The sequence below is a fragment of the Pleurodeles waltl genome, chromosome 7 (assembly GCF_031143425.1).
Source record: "Pleurodeles waltl isolate 20211129_DDA chromosome 7, aPleWal1.hap1.20221129, whole genome shotgun sequence".
Taxonomy (NCBI): Eukaryota; Metazoa; Chordata; class Amphibia; order Caudata; family Salamandridae; genus Pleurodeles; species Pleurodeles waltl.
In genome coordinates, this window is record NC_090446.1 from 1,022,051,802 (window position 1) to 1,022,067,628 (window position 15,827).

Consider the following 15,827-nt stretch of genomic DNA (forward strand, 5'->3'; position numbering starts at 1 on the left):
ACCGTTGGCTGGGTCCAGCCAGCAGATATGCCTATAGATTGTAAAAGTAATGGAAGTGTTTTCTGAGCAAGCTCAACAATAGCTGCTTTGCCACTTGGGCCAGCAGAGCACCAGGCCTGGCAGGGAAGACTGCAATTGATTATCCACATTTCCTGGGTAGTGGGAGTCGAAGGTTTGGAAACCGTAGCACCTAATGCCTTCAAGGAAGGTGAGCATGTTACAACAGCACAACACTGTGGGGGCATCATACACATAGAAAAACCCATAAATATGCATGTATAAGAGAAGATAGTAATGACACAAGCATCATTGCAAGTGGCATACATTGATGTATAAGCCAGGGGATGACCACACCATTCATTCCATTTAAAGAACTGCTCCCAGTGAACCAACAAGTGATCTATCACCATCCACAGAGGATAAGGACCCACAGCTTCCCCTTCAGATGCTAAGCAACCAGGTATCAGTCAGCCTGCAGCCAACAAGCAAGCCACTAACAAACCAGTGAGTCACCAGGAAGGCAAATATGAGCCAGTCATTTGCCAGGCAATCAGGCACAGGCGATCCATCCTCTAGCAAACCTGTCCAGTCAGACCCATTAGCTGCCAATCACCAGTTTTTAGCCTTTTACCAGGGGCCAGGAACATATAGCCAACTATCAGGCAACTACCCAGAAGCCATTTGTAGGATTGCAATATTAAATTGGGTCTTATGTACTGATGCAGGTTTGCTTAAGGGGTTAATAGCCATGTGATGGCAATGCAGAGTCACATCACTGAGAAGCAGAAGAAATAAACAACCAGCAGTAACAAATGTGTGTAAATGCTGGCTGTCATACTATCTGGTGATCCTAGGTTATTCATTGATTATGGTGATTGTTGTGTCAGGTGGCTAAAAATGTGCATGTTATTGTATCACATCTTTCTTCCCTGTATCTTTCCTAGGGTTCATGCAGTCAAACAATATTTAAGAGTGCAGTGAGATACGGTAGTAAGTAGTTGTTGATTGTTTAGAATTACATTTTTATGGATTGCAAATTAAAGACCATAATGTGTTTGCCATAGAAGGGACATCATTGGGCATTTATGACATATGCATTAAATAGGGAGGACCTATATTCCATGTAGATAATGAGATCCAGCAGGCAATGATTCTGAAGGATTATCAGCTCTTGTGATGATCATAAATCATATGTAAATTCACAGAGTATGTCCCTATTGTATTACCTTATGTGGCACCTGCAGGATTCAAGGTCAACCATGGTATTGGGAAAGATGGAGGTGGGCTCAACACTCCCTTTTGCTGAATTGGCTGTGTGTCTGTCGGTGAGGAGTATGATGGGCTGCTATACTGTTGACCTCCAGGCCATTCAACGCCTGTTCTAGGAAGCGACTCAAGGTACAGTGACATATGTTATGTGCTAATTTCAGGGTGCCTATACAAACTGTTAATGTTCCATTTGAGGTGCTTTAGATTTTCAGTATAGACATCTTTTTGCAGGATTCTGATGCAGCCCAGTCTGGTCATGTTTGCCCTAATCCAGATGTTTTGGGGTCGATGATCACTCTCAACACAGTGATCAAATTTAAAGTCAATGACTTGGCTCTATAAGCTAGAACTTGCCATGGAATAATCAAGATATGAAACTATTTTGTCAGAAGACCGGGTCCATGTTGGGGAGATGTCCCCCGTGAGATGGTCATTTAGAACTATTAATTCGGCCAGTTCACAGGCTCTCAGGAGCTTTTTCACAATCTTAACTGCCTTCTATAAAGTGAATGGCTTGGGAAGGGCATGGCACCAAGCACATCGTCCTCATCCGTACCTGGAGGCTGGAAAAGGTTTATATTGAAGTCACTGGTAATTAGCAGGTTGGCTACAATACAGTATCTTTTCAGCTTCAATTAGAGATTAATCATCTTATCTACTGCTGTTGATCTTTTTTTTGGATTGATATAGAAGTTGACAAAAATCAGCAGATTTACTGGCTGCCAAGACCAGCCATCCAGACATAGGGCCAATAGTCATGGCTTATACAGATCCATCACCATGACCTTAGAATTCACATAAATGGCCAAGCCACATTTTGCTCCCCCAAAGGTGCCGCTTTTACATGCAGACCTGCTATATTCGACAAACCCAATTAATGGAATGCTGGATTGTGCCCATGTCTCTTGAACCAGAATTATGTTGAACTTTTTCAGATATTGCAACAGGGAGATGTCCTCAATTTGTGATGCAGGACCACCCAGATTCCTGGAGCATATACATATGTGTAATGTTATCTGTATTTAATCAACAACTCAATCTTGACCACTTACAGATAATTGTAATACATGGGGCACGGTATTGGCCAAGCTCTACACTACCGCACATGGTACACCGACACTTGCCAACTTACCGGAAGTGTTGAAACAAATTCAAGGTGAATATGGGGCTGCCCCAGCCCTGGACTTGGGGATGCAATTAATGGGCAATTTCACCACAGTATACTCAATTTTATTAAGTAAGCTTAAAGGGGAAGCAGTCGCACTAGCAGTGCGCATGAGGCTTCGGGACGTTCCTTCACAGGATCAAGAATGTGAGCTGCCAGAGATTATTGTGGAGACCTACTTTAGCATTGGTCGAGATAGTTGGGGGACCAGACCAAAAAAAACACAATTTCAGGGTAAATCTAATAAAGATTCTACCAAGCAAGCTCCTGAGGGTATTAAGTAACGCAGGGAAAAAACCCAACAAACTCCTAAAAAAGAAAGGGGAGAATCTCTGCATACAGAGACCCACCAAAATAGATATAATCTCAGAAATAGAGATAATATGAAAACACCTGATAGATATCAATATACTGATACACGCCAATCTCATTCCTTTGAGGACTCATCGGACAAACGAAGTGGGAGAGAAGAACTGAGTACGTGAAACCAAGGCAGGAATCACAACGTTTGTTAGAAATGGGGTCTTTGGTTGGCAGTCAGGTTACCCCTGTCCAAGAAAAGACCCTCTCTAGTCAGGGTAAAAGAGAATCAACCTCAGCTAGCCCGGCTCACCCCCTGGGTAGCTTGGCACGAGCAGCAGGCTCAACTTCAGAGTCCTAGGTGTAAAGTATTTGTACCAACACACACAGTAATTCAATGAAATCACTACAAAACGACACAACACAGGTTTAGAAAAATAGAAAATATTTATCTAAACACAACAAGACCAAAACAACAAAAATCCACAATCCACATTTCAAGTTATCACTTAAAAAACCAAGAAGAGTCTTCATGTAATTTTAAACACAACGCTAACGCTGTTAGCATTAAAATGTACCTTGGGTGTGCCAAAAATATCCCGCACGGGCGAGTGTGCGTTGAAAAGGGCTTGCGATGTGTCGATTTCACTCATGAGCGTGACCTTGTGTTGTTTATCCTTTAGTCGGGTTAGTTTGCGTCGTTTCTTCTCTCTGCAGGAGAGCGATGCGTCGATCCGGTCAGCACTCTCGGGTCCTTGCGTCATTTTTGCACGCCCAGCAGTGTTTGCCTCAGAAATTCAACCGCACGATGGTCTGAAAACCATGCAGCGTGGGTTGCGATCTCACCGGTCTCCGTCAGCGCTGCTGCGCATCATTTCTCCAGCCATGGACGTCGATCTTACGATCGTGTTGCAGGCGAGTGTCGATTTTTTGCCGCGTTAATTTTTCAGACGCAGATCGGAGTCACATCGATCTTTTCCCCGTACGGCGGTCTGTGCTTGGATTTTCCACTCTTGGGCTGCCAGCTTCTCTTCTCAGGGTCCCAGGAACTGGATGGGTACCACTTGGCAGAGTAGGAGTCTCTCCAGAGGCTCCAGGTGCTGGCAGAGAGAAGTCTTTGCTGTCCCTGAGACTTCACAAGAAGAAAGGCAATACAAAGTCCATTCTTTGTCCTTTAGCACAGACAGAAGCAGAAACTGCAGGATAGCTCCACAAGCACAGTCACTGGCAGGGCAGCCCTTCTTCCTCAGCTCTTCAGCTCTTCTTCAGGCAGAGGTTCCTCTTGTTTTCCAGAAGTGTTCAAAAGTCTGTGGTTTTGGGTGCCCTTCTTATACCCATTGTGCCCTTTGACATATGCTTACAAAGAAAAGTCTCTCTTGTTTGTGAAATCCTGCCTTGCCCAGGGCAGGCCCCAGACACACACCATGGGGTTGGAGACTGCATTGTGAGAGGGCAGGCACAGCCCTTTCTGGTGTGAGTGACCACTCCTCCCCTCCCTCCTGGCACAGATGGCTCATCAGGAAATGCAGTCTACGCCCCAGCTCCCTTTGTGTCACTGTCTAGTGAGAGGTGCAACCAGCCCAACTGTCACACTGACCCAGACAAGGAATCCACAAACAGGCAGAGTCACAGAAATGGGTTTAGCAAGAAAATGCTCACTTTCTAAAAGTGGCATTTTCAAACACACAATCTTAAAATCAACTTTGATGTATTTTTAAATTGTGAGCTCAGAGAACCCAAACTCCACATATCTATTCGCTCCCAAAGGGAATCTACACTTTAATCAGATTTAAAGGTAGCCCCCATGTTAACCTATGAGAGGGACAGGCCTTGCAACAGTGAAAACAAATTTAGCAGTATTTCACTGTCAGGACATTTAAAACACATTACTATATGCCCTACCTTAACCATACACTGCACACTGCCCTTGGGGCTACATAGGGCCTACCTTGGGGGTGTCTTACATGTAAGAAAAGGGACGGTTTAGGCCTGGCAGGTGGGTACACTTGCCAGGTCGAATTTACAGTTTAAAGCTGTACACAGAGACACCTGCAGTGGCAGGTCTCAGACATGATTACAGAGCTACTTATGTGGGTGGCACCACCAGTGCTGCAGGCCCACTAGGAGCATTTTGATTTACAGGCCCTGGGCACCTCTAGTGCACTTTACTAGGGACTTATTAGTAAATCAAATATGCCAGTCATGGATAAAACAATTACATACACATTTTGTATGTGAGCACTTGCACTTTAGCACTGGTTAGCAGTGGTAAAGTGCCCAGAGTAACAAAAACAGCAAAAACAGAGTCCAGCACACATCAAAAACCTGGGAAACAGAGGCAAAAGGTTAAGGGAGACCACGCCAAGTATGAAAAGTCTAAGAACGCTCAACAGAAGTTCTGTTAAAAAAGAAGAGAAACTTCCTCAACAAAAACCACAATTCAAAAGGAAAAAGGTGGCATCAGGTGCAGTTCGACATGCCACTCAAGAAGAGGGCTCTCTTAAAGAAAAAGAAGTGGGCACTAGCGCTATGAGACAGTGCGACAGAGGTCACAATAGTTTGCCAGAATCTTCTAGAGCATCTGGAGGTGAAAGCAAATGATGACTTCTTACAAGTAGAAACTGCGGACATGCGTGTCTCCACTCCTGATAGGGTGTACAAAGTAACGTTACAGTTAGAAGGAGACATAGAGTGCAAAATAGATGCAATCTTTTGGGAAAGCGTCGTAAACATATATGATATTCTACTGGCCGAAAAGGATTGGCCACCTGAATTTGTCTGTACCTGCCCATATGGGGAAGATGTTATCAAACTTTCTTCCTCGCCTCTTGTTCCTGAAGAGTTCGCAGAATCCTACGCCATTGATTGGGCATGGGCACAGGCATCCGCGTTATATCACACATCTACGTAGGATGGGATAAAGATTTCCCCTATCATGTAATCTCTATTCAAAATCAACCCCAACCTCAACCCCAATAGCTAAAAAAACATTTTGCTAAAGCACCAGTGAGGGAAATCCTCACACAACTAGAGTACCAGGGCGTAATTGAACCCTGCGCCTCACCAATGAATAATACATTATTCCCGGTAGCTAAACCGGACCATTCGTACAGAACAATCTTAGACTACAGACATTTAAACAGTCATACACACATATATGCTATACAAAACTCACATAGCACAGCACTCATTAACAACATAGTGCACAAAAAATACAAAACAACAGTGGACATCTCCAATGTTTTCTTCTGCAAAATATAGCACCTGAGAGTAGAGACTTAACCAGTTTCAGCGCACTAGGATCCCAGAAAAAATTCTGTTGTTTATCCCAGGGGTACAAGAACAATCCAGGACTATTCGCAGCTCGTGTGACTTCAATATTGCACAACATTGACCCTGAAGCATTGTCCTATGTAGATGATATATATCTCACGGATGATGAATTGCTGCAACATTTTAGACGGGTAGCCAGCATTGTTGTGGGATTTACCGAGTTCGGCTACAAATTCAATTTAAAAAAACAGAAATAGCCTTCCTTGGCGTCCTGTTTCTGGGATATGAGCTATCAAGTGAAGGAAAGAGCCTAGTGCCACAATTCTTGGAAAAATGCGCACAGTTACAACCTCCAAATACAATTTAAAAACTTACATTCCTGATTATGCATCACGCATAAAACCTTTATATGACTTAATACGTCCTGACTTTTCAAGTAAATTTTGGACAGTCGAACACACACACATTCTCACAGCTTTGCCAACAGACATGCTTGCAGCACAAAACCTACACACAAGGAACAACAAAACACGCTTGGTCATTAGAGTAATTGCTGGTGCCATTGGTTTCACCTACGTAACATTCAGCGAGGGTGAGACAGTTTGATAGCATACAAATCACATTTGTACTGAGCAGCAGAACAATGCTTTGCTCCCACTGAGAAAATTCTCTCTGCTGTCCAGATGGCTGTCATTAAAAAAGAAAGACCTTTGGCCCATGGCAAATGCATTATTGTGATTTCTCCAATTCCAGTCCTTGAGGATGTTACCAAAGCCAGCGTTCCAAACACTAAAGCATTATGTCCACATTGGATTCAATGGGCATCGTCTTTGACAGCCACTGATATAGACTATAGTTTTGACCCAAAATTGCAAACTCAAGAATGTTTGCAATATGAACTAGAATACCCAGTTCCAGCAAATACACTGCCTATTAATCAGTACCAAAGAGCCATGTACACCGATGGCTCAGCACAACCTGCAATTGGCACAAAACATCAATACTTCGCTGCTTGCACAGTCGTAAGTGGCTACATGGAGGAGAATACATTTTGTCCCCAGCATACATTCACGCAAACCCCAGGGGATTGCACAGCACAATTAGCAGAGCTAAAGGCTCTGGTGCTGGCACTGGAACATACAGATCCTGTACAGCTAACACTGATTGTCTGTGATTCGTACTACTGTGTCCAGTCCTTCAATGAATACCTGCATTACTGGCACCAGAATGGGTTCAGAGATTCTAAAAGCAACACCATTAAACGCAGACTTCTGTGGGGGAAAGTAGCGGATCTGAAGGAAACACTATCAAACATCCATGTTGTACATACACTTGGACACCACCACATTGGAATACACGTTGCTGGAAATACACCGGCTGATGAAGCAGCAACATCTGCTGTAGCTGCGGCTACTTTTGCTGCAGTAACCCGCTCAGGAGTGAAACCGGACAATGACATATGGGCTGCCGTGAAAGCTACGGCTGAAGGCACGCCTTATCCAAAAGCATTTCCTGCTATATATTTTTACCGAATTGGAGGCTTCCTAGATGCTGAAGTAGTAATACCAGAAGTAGTGGTTTGCATAATTCCCAATAAAGACATAAGATCAGAGTTGATTAAAGCAACACATGAGGATGTAGCATCTGCCCATGCTGGTGTGGGGGCTACAATATCATTGTTGCAAGCATGTTATTGGTGGCCAGGTCTATACAAACAGGCCGAGCAGTATGTCTTTGTTGTGAGATCTGCGAACAAATTAAAGGTTCCACCACCAAACGCCCACCGCAAACACCCCTCCTAATTTCTAACAAACCATTGCAATGTGTGTACTTGAACCATTGTTGTCCCCTAACACTGGATAGTGCATACAAATACATTTTAGTTGCTGTTGACTCTTGCTCCAGATTTCTATGGATGTGGCCACAATGCTCGGTTGACGCTTGGACTGTTATTAGAGACTTGTGAGTCTTTATCTGTACATATGCAGTTGCGGCTTTCCACTCGGACCAGGGCCCTGCTTTCACCTCAAGGGCATTCAGGAATGCCATGGCTTCGTTAGGAGTACAACTCCATTACTTGTCTCCATTTCATCACAAGGGAAATAATGTCTTGGAGCAAAGAGACCGTGATTTAAAGCAGTCCTTAACAGCCAGAGTCTTAGGTAGGGTCGTAGTTGGCTTAATCAACTGTATGGGGCCCAGAGAGCACTTAACAATCTGCCTAGAAGGTCCCTTGGGGGTGAAAGATCAACAGTTGAACTGGTGGATGAGGTCCTAAAACCCAATTTTTCTTCTCACAAAACATTTCAGCTATACCAATTCCTGATGGGATTGTTTGGGATAAAGTAACATTTGATATATACGGCCCGACAGAGGTCATTCAAATACCATATGTGTTTAAAATTTCAATGAACAATGTAATAATACCCAGAGTTGTTTCTGATGACTGGGATGTGAAAACAGTTGATTCCATGATGACTGAATTACAGTATTATACTGTATTTGAAAGTGAAGATGTTTATCAATCTAAAGAGAATTATGGTGAAATGTTTTGCTATAATTACTATGCACACCATTTCATTCATAGAGCAAGTACCCCAAAGACTATTTTTAATTACACATAATGGGAACATTCTCCAACTCCACCACAAGGGAGTTCTAAAACGTATTCTGAAAAGTTTGCATACTTTTCTGGGCACGATGTTAAGAATGCTGAGTCCTATTATTTTAAATTGCCATCAATGGAAAATGTACATATATTATTGAAAGACACGAAATGTATTAATTTGGATTTGTTTGTTTCCTGGTTGGCTATATAAGGGTATGAATATTGGTTAAAGTCGATTGACTTAAAAAGTGTGTGGGGAACTAGAAATTGTCAAATGAGGGGAAAGGAAGCTTTGTTTAGAGCATGCCTGATACCTATTCAAATGATATTTTTAAATGAAACTGTATAACAAACAAGCTGTTTAGGCTAGGCAAAAATTAAGGAATTGAATGTGCCCACTATTCCAGCCCTGGCAACATTTCACAAATGGCAAAAATATATAAATACAACGGAAGATCAGCTCGATGAATGGGTCCAGAATTGCACATTTAATGCTTCACTGTCACGTCCTGGCGGGTGGTTATTGTACCAAATAGACACCAATAGGTCCCATAAACGTTTCATGAACTCAACTGCAGTTATAGAACTAATAGGCCGGACCCTCGCTATGTATCATCTGAACATGCGGATATAGCAACAACATACAGTGTAGGGAAACTATGCCAGTAATGGTTGAAGAGTTTCTCACTAGATGATGTTAGAGAACATCTCAGTCTCCTGTCTAATAACACTGACTCACAGGACTTCCTGTTAGGCCCCAGAAAACAACGCAGAAAGCGCTTCTGATATGCAGTAAATAATGAAATTTGGAAGCTTTCTCAATAAGAAGCTGCTGCCCGGTGAAGGCAAATAGATCAGGAAAACTTACAGAAGGCATTAGCTGTTGTAGATAATGGAATTAATACCCTTTCCGACCGGATATACACCCTTAATGAAATAGGCCCTCATTACAAGCCTGGCAGTCGGTGGTAAAGGGGCGGTAAAACCGCTAACAGGCCGGCGGTAAAAAAAATGGAATTATGACCAATGCGGAAACCGCCAACATAGACAGTCACTTTAACACTCTGACCGCCACGGTGGTACAAACAAACAGCATGGTGGTCACTGCTAACAGACAGGCGGAAGACAATGTACCGCCCACACTATTATGACAGGCCAATCAGCCACCTTTTCCGGGGCGGATTCAATGCGAACAAAAACATGGCAGAAACATGACTTGGAAGGCAAAACACTTACCTCTACACACCCCACGAGGAACCAGGACGCCGTGGAGCCAGAACTCCATATACTCCCTGCTATTGTCTTCCTGCTCCTCTATCAGGAGCATGACCAATGGCGGCGACGACCACAGTGAGTACTGCACCTACAACACAGGGGAGGGGGGAGGGAAAAGAGAGTGACACACACACGCAACATGCAACACCCCCACCCTCACCCACAATACACACACCAATACATGCTGCAACATTACATTTACACCCTCCCTCCCCCCATTCAAGAACGCAATGACAAAAGGAAATGATTGTACCCATTGTAATAAAAAATAATCCATTACTCAAAAAGGTATATACACTATAAACAGTTATGTACACTAAGAATTCAAGTCCAGGTACTACATCTATATAGTCCGTGGACCACTGGGCCCAAAATGCATGGGCGAGGCCCACACAAGATACCCGATCGAAACGGAGAGAACACTGCAGGGGCATCAGATCAAAACAAAACAGGCACCTCAGGGGGAAGGGAAGGGGGGGCACCAGAGCCGGATGAGTGCACGACACCAGCTCCACGAGGGGGCTCCATGCCCATTGATGTATCCTGGTGAGTGCAAAGCCACAGTCTCTCAAGTCTCTCCAGTGGGTGGTTTGCCCACTGCTTTATCCTGGGGAGTGCAGAGCCACAGTCTCTCAAGTCTCTCCAGTGGGTGGTTTGCCCACTGCTTTATCCTGGGGAGTGCAAAGCCACAGTCTCTCAAGTGGATAACAGTCTCCACTGGTTCTGGAGGGGGCTTTGTGCCCAGAGTGCTTCATCCTGCCAAGGACTGAGGTAGTGGATGAGATTCTCCACTGGTTCTGGAGGGGGCTTTGTGCCCAGAGTGCTTCATCCTGCCAAGGACTGAGGTAGTGGATGTGACAGTCCACTGACAGTGGGGCAAAATGGAAGCTGCCCAGGCCCCTGGAACTGACCACCAGCCACGTACAGATGACCACTGGGGATGGCAGGCATGTCTGCGGTGGTGCCACTGGCTCAGGTTGTCGCGGGTCCGCTGGCGGGGCTGGCAGCGGTGCCATTAGCGGTGGTGCTTGCGGCAGTTATTGTGGTGGCGGTACTGGTGGTGGCCTCACTGACTGCGGTGCTGGTTGCTGGCTCACTGACTGCCGTGCTGGTGCTGGCTCACTGACTGCCGTGCTGGTGACTGGCTCACTGACCGCGGTGCTGGCAGCGGTGTCAGTTGCGGTGGTGCTGGTGACGGCCTCACTGACTGCGGTGCTGGCGGCGGTGTCCGTAGAGGCGGTGCTGGTGGCGAGCTCACTGACTGCGGTGCTACTGAAGGGCTCAGTGTCTGTGGTGCTGGTGATGGGCTCAGTTTCTGGGCTGCTGGTGGCGGTGTATGTGACGGCGGTGCATGTGGCGGTGCCAGTGGCGGTCTTGTCCGTCATGCAGGTTGGTGGCAATGTTGACTTGCCTTTATTCTTCAGGCACTTCCCCACCTTGGATTGTGGTGCAGGTGTCTTGCCACTCCCCACAATTGTCTTGCCTGAGCCCTTTGTGGCAGGTGTTTTGGCCTTCTCCCTCCGGGATTTGGGCAACTTTTTCTGTTTTAGAGGTGGGGGAATGTCCTTGGCCTCGCTCCTTGGGACACTGGCAGCCCTGTTGCTTGGCGCACTCCAAAATCCGGGTATTCCTGGCAACACTGTGCCCGGTGATGTGGTGGCTGAGGTGCTGGGTTGGGACCTGGAAAGGCGGGCCCTAGGGGACGGATAGGGGGAGGTGTAGGGAAGAGGTCAACATTTAAGAGGAAAAGTTTTTTAGACACACTGGGACAGGTAGATGGAGGGGGTTTGGGAGTGGAGGAAGAGGTTGTGGTTGTAGGAGGTGTTCGTTTGCTGACTTTGGGTGAAGGTGCATGGGCTGGAGGCTGTCGTGAGGTGGATGGCTGTTGGGTGGGTGTGTGACTGCATTTGTGTACTTTGGGAGAAGGGCTCACAGACACACTGGTAGAGGACACAGGGGATGTGTGAATGGTAGTGGGTGAGGTGAGTGCACGTGAGCAGTGTGTGGTGATGGGCTTGCTGGTGATGGAGGTAGTGGCTGAAGATGTAGTACATGCAAGTGTGAGTGGAGACCTGACAGGGAGGGAGGACGGAGACGTGGAGGAGGGGGACACAGTGGAGGTAGTGGATGTTGGTATGTGTGCATGGGTATGATGCTTGTGCGAGTGCTTGTGGGATGTGTGGTGCTTATGTTTGTCAGAGCCACCCTTGTGTGTTGAGGTGTGTGCCTGCTGGTCTGATGGTGTGCTTGGGATAGGCTGAGCTACTGGGGATTGGGTTTGGTTGGAGGAAGTTGGAGGGGGGAGGCTGGACACAGGGACAATGGCTGCCATCAGCGCAGAGGCCAGAGCCTGAAATGCTCACTCTTGGGCTGCCTGGCCAGAATGAATGCCCTCCAGGTATGCATTTGTCTGTTGCAACTGCCTCTCTACACCCTGGATGGCATGCAGAATGGTAGATTGCCCAACAGTGAGGGATCTCAGGAGGTCAATAGCCTCCTCACTGAGGGCAGCAGGGCTGACTGGGGCAGGGCCTGAGGTGCCTGGAGCGAAGGCCACGGGACACACGCTGAGGGGCTGCTGGGAGGGCGGTGTTGGTAGGGGGGATTGCAGCTGTACCTGTAGATGCGGTGGGCACAGAGGGGCCCGCCACCGCAAGGGAGCTCTCATCAGAGGAGGAGTCCGTGTTGCTGGTCTCAGCTCTTGTTCCTGCCGTGGAGCTCCCCTCGCCCTCCGTCCCACTGGTGAATTCAGACTTCGTTGTCTGGCCCTCCAGGGCCATGTGGAGATGCAGCTCCCTCCTGCTCCGGTTGCACAGCTCCTCCGCCTGATGATGCTAATGCACACAAGAACAGGGAGACCACAAAAAGGGGGGGGGGGTGAGAAAGAAGAAAGACATGTTCAGTGCATACAATACCGCTACCGTCGGCGGACACTACAGACACAGCAGCCTTCTGCACTATGCCATGCACTTAGAGTTCCCTAATTAATCACAGGGACATGGGGTACATGGCCTATGCCCGATTGCTGCACACATGGAAGTCACAGGAGCCTGACTAGGTGTAGATAGCTCTTACCACTGGTGGGGATGGGGTGCCACATAGCCTGCCTCACAAAGGGTTCTTGCCTACAAAGCTTGCCTTAGCCTAGGGGAACCCACTGCCCACCTCCCCCACCCAGACACCTCCAATGCGCGCAGAGTCAGCTGAATGAGAGTGTACTCACCCCCTTGTGGCTGCTGTGATGCCCTCAAGTGCCCATCCAACTCCGGATACGCCACTGCCAGGATCCGGAACATTAGGGGGTCATGGTGCGACGCGCACCCCTCCCACGTTGGGAGGCCATCCCCAGCTGGGCCTTTGCCGTCTTCTTGCTCCAGCGGCGAAGGTCCTCCCATCTTTTTCGGCAGTGGGTGGTCTGTCTGTCGTAGACCCCCAGGGTACGGACATCCTTGGCGATGGCACGCCAAATATCCTTCTTCTGGTGGGCGCTGACCTAGAGGAATAGTACAGGGCAAAATGTAAAACTTTTTCCGTCCGGACTGTCACAGTCATTGTCCCAAGTTCCCACCCTTGGTGTCTGTTGTGATGTGTGGGCTGATGTTTTGGGGTGTGTGGTGTTTTGTGCATGGATGTGTATGAGTGATGGTGTTGTGTGCCTCTGTATGCTGGTGTGGTCTTTGCTTTTCTGACTCTCTGCTTCTTCCAAATTTTTCGTTGTAAGGGTTTGTGGGTAATGTGGGTGTGTGTTTTATATTGTATTGGGTGTGTGGGAGTGGTGTGTGTATGTGTATCAGGTGTGTGTATTTTGAATTGTCCAATGTGGTTGTGTTTTGTAAATGTGTGTGTATTTTGAGCGCGGCTGGTGTGTACCGCCAATGATTTACCGCGGTTGAAAGACCGCTGTGTGGATTCGTGGGCCATGATAGTGTGGGCGTATTCCTGTTGGCGTGATGGTGGAGGTTTTGTTATCGCCAGTTTATCACTGACCTTTGGTGTGGCGGACTTGTGTGGGTGTCTGGATTTTGGCAGATTCCGAGCTGTGGGTCGTAATAACTGTAGCCGATTTCCGCGGCCGCAGCGGTGTGTTGGCGGTCTTCTGCATGGCGAGAAGCGGGATTTACTGCCAATGTTGTAATGAGGGCCATAGTCTCTTCTGCAATAGACAAAATACAACGTGATATGTCCTAGTTACACCAAGGACAAAGTCAACTAAGGTCCATTATGCAGTTGGGTTGGACACTTCAAACATTGATGGCAGGTCGCGTTCCCTGGCAACAGGTTAGCGCAAGGAATATATTTTCTACATTTAATTTAACGCAACAACAACAACAACAACTAATGGCAAAAAAGAAGCGACTTCTGTCATTTTAAACATCAAAAAGTTTGAAAAATTGCCTTTTACTGTGGCTGAAATACCATCTGCTGAGTGGTTAATACACGGGGTCATTAATCTGCCTATTTCAACACTCCAATTCACATCCTGTTTACAACACATTCCAGTAGGCAGATATGAAAGGCTGGGAAATAGTTACATCCATGAGGTGTGGGAGATGCCCTTCTCATGCAGATGTCTCAGTGGCATGAAAGAGGTCTTTCTTAGAGGTAGCGAATGCAAGACTTCTGTCAGCTATTCAATGGTTTGTAAACAGCTGTCCTTGCAGAGGCGTGTAACGCTTCAGCAGCAAACTTGACTTGTTTTCTGAAGGGAGTTCTAGTCCCCTTGATTAGACCTGTGTTCCAGGTGCTTTCAAATGGCAGCTATGTTTTCCTCAATAGTGAAGACTGTTGTGGGGTGTGCGAGCCGGAATAGTTTATGTTGTTTTTTGTCTCTAAGATTGTTACATGCTCCCATTAGACAGAGAGGTAGCTGACATTCGGTCCCGTATTGCTACTTCTAATGTGAATTTTGACAAGCTGAGCAGACTCAAGTCTTTATTGTTCCAAAAACAAGGTCATCAGCAAAGATACAATACCTTTTAAGTACCAGCTTTCCGAGACACTTTGGTGAGCTTGTGGGACGAATATTTAATGCATTCAGTACTACTGGAATCGCAAATTTCTTTAAGGCTGTTGGTTCTGGTTTCGTTCACACCTTCTCCTCTTTATTCGGTTTAATACCACCAGCCATCCATTCAATATTCTCTAGCATTTTCGGAGGATTTCCAATAACTTTGACTATAATAGGTGGCATTTTGCTATTGCTACTTTTTCTGCGCAATGGCTGTCCCGCCGCAACAAGGAGGAATGAAAGCGCTCCTACAAGTGCAGCTGTGTTGTGAATGCATGATGCAGTACTTCGGAGCAACACTCCTGGAGCAATTGGAGTGTGACTGGTCTCTGTCATTCAGACCGGTTTTGCATTGTATGCAGGCCGTGTTTCGTGCCACTGGTGCTCATTCGAACAAGGACTGAAGGTGTGCCTTCCTACGCAGCGATGGCTTTCATTGGACGCTGATCTGTTGATGTTCTCGCTGAGGGCTCATTACCAGACATGCGCGTTGAGGGCGTGTTTGCTACGGGAAACTGCGTATGAGTTGCCCTTCCTGGAGGATGCAGCTCTGAACTCATTATTGGGCACACCACGGAATGCTGCTGCCTTGCCTGAAGCTCAGGTTATGGAACACGAAGGCTCCTTGGTCCTTATTGGCGATGCATTTCCTGCACCTTGCGAAGTGGAAGTTTTCCTGTCTTCAATTGTGCCAGATTCGATTGGCAACTTCCAAAATAACTATGACTCTAGAAATTTGGCCTTTTTACGCCAAAGTTAATATTTTAAATTGTCCTTTTATATGTGCTCAAGTGTCTTTCAACTTGTCATTATTGACATATTTTAGATATATATCTTAGGTTGAATTTTAGTAGCTTTTTATTCATAATTAGGCTTTTGAACCACCTTTAAACCGGCAAGGGGAGGGTGTTGTGTAGCCATTTTAGTTA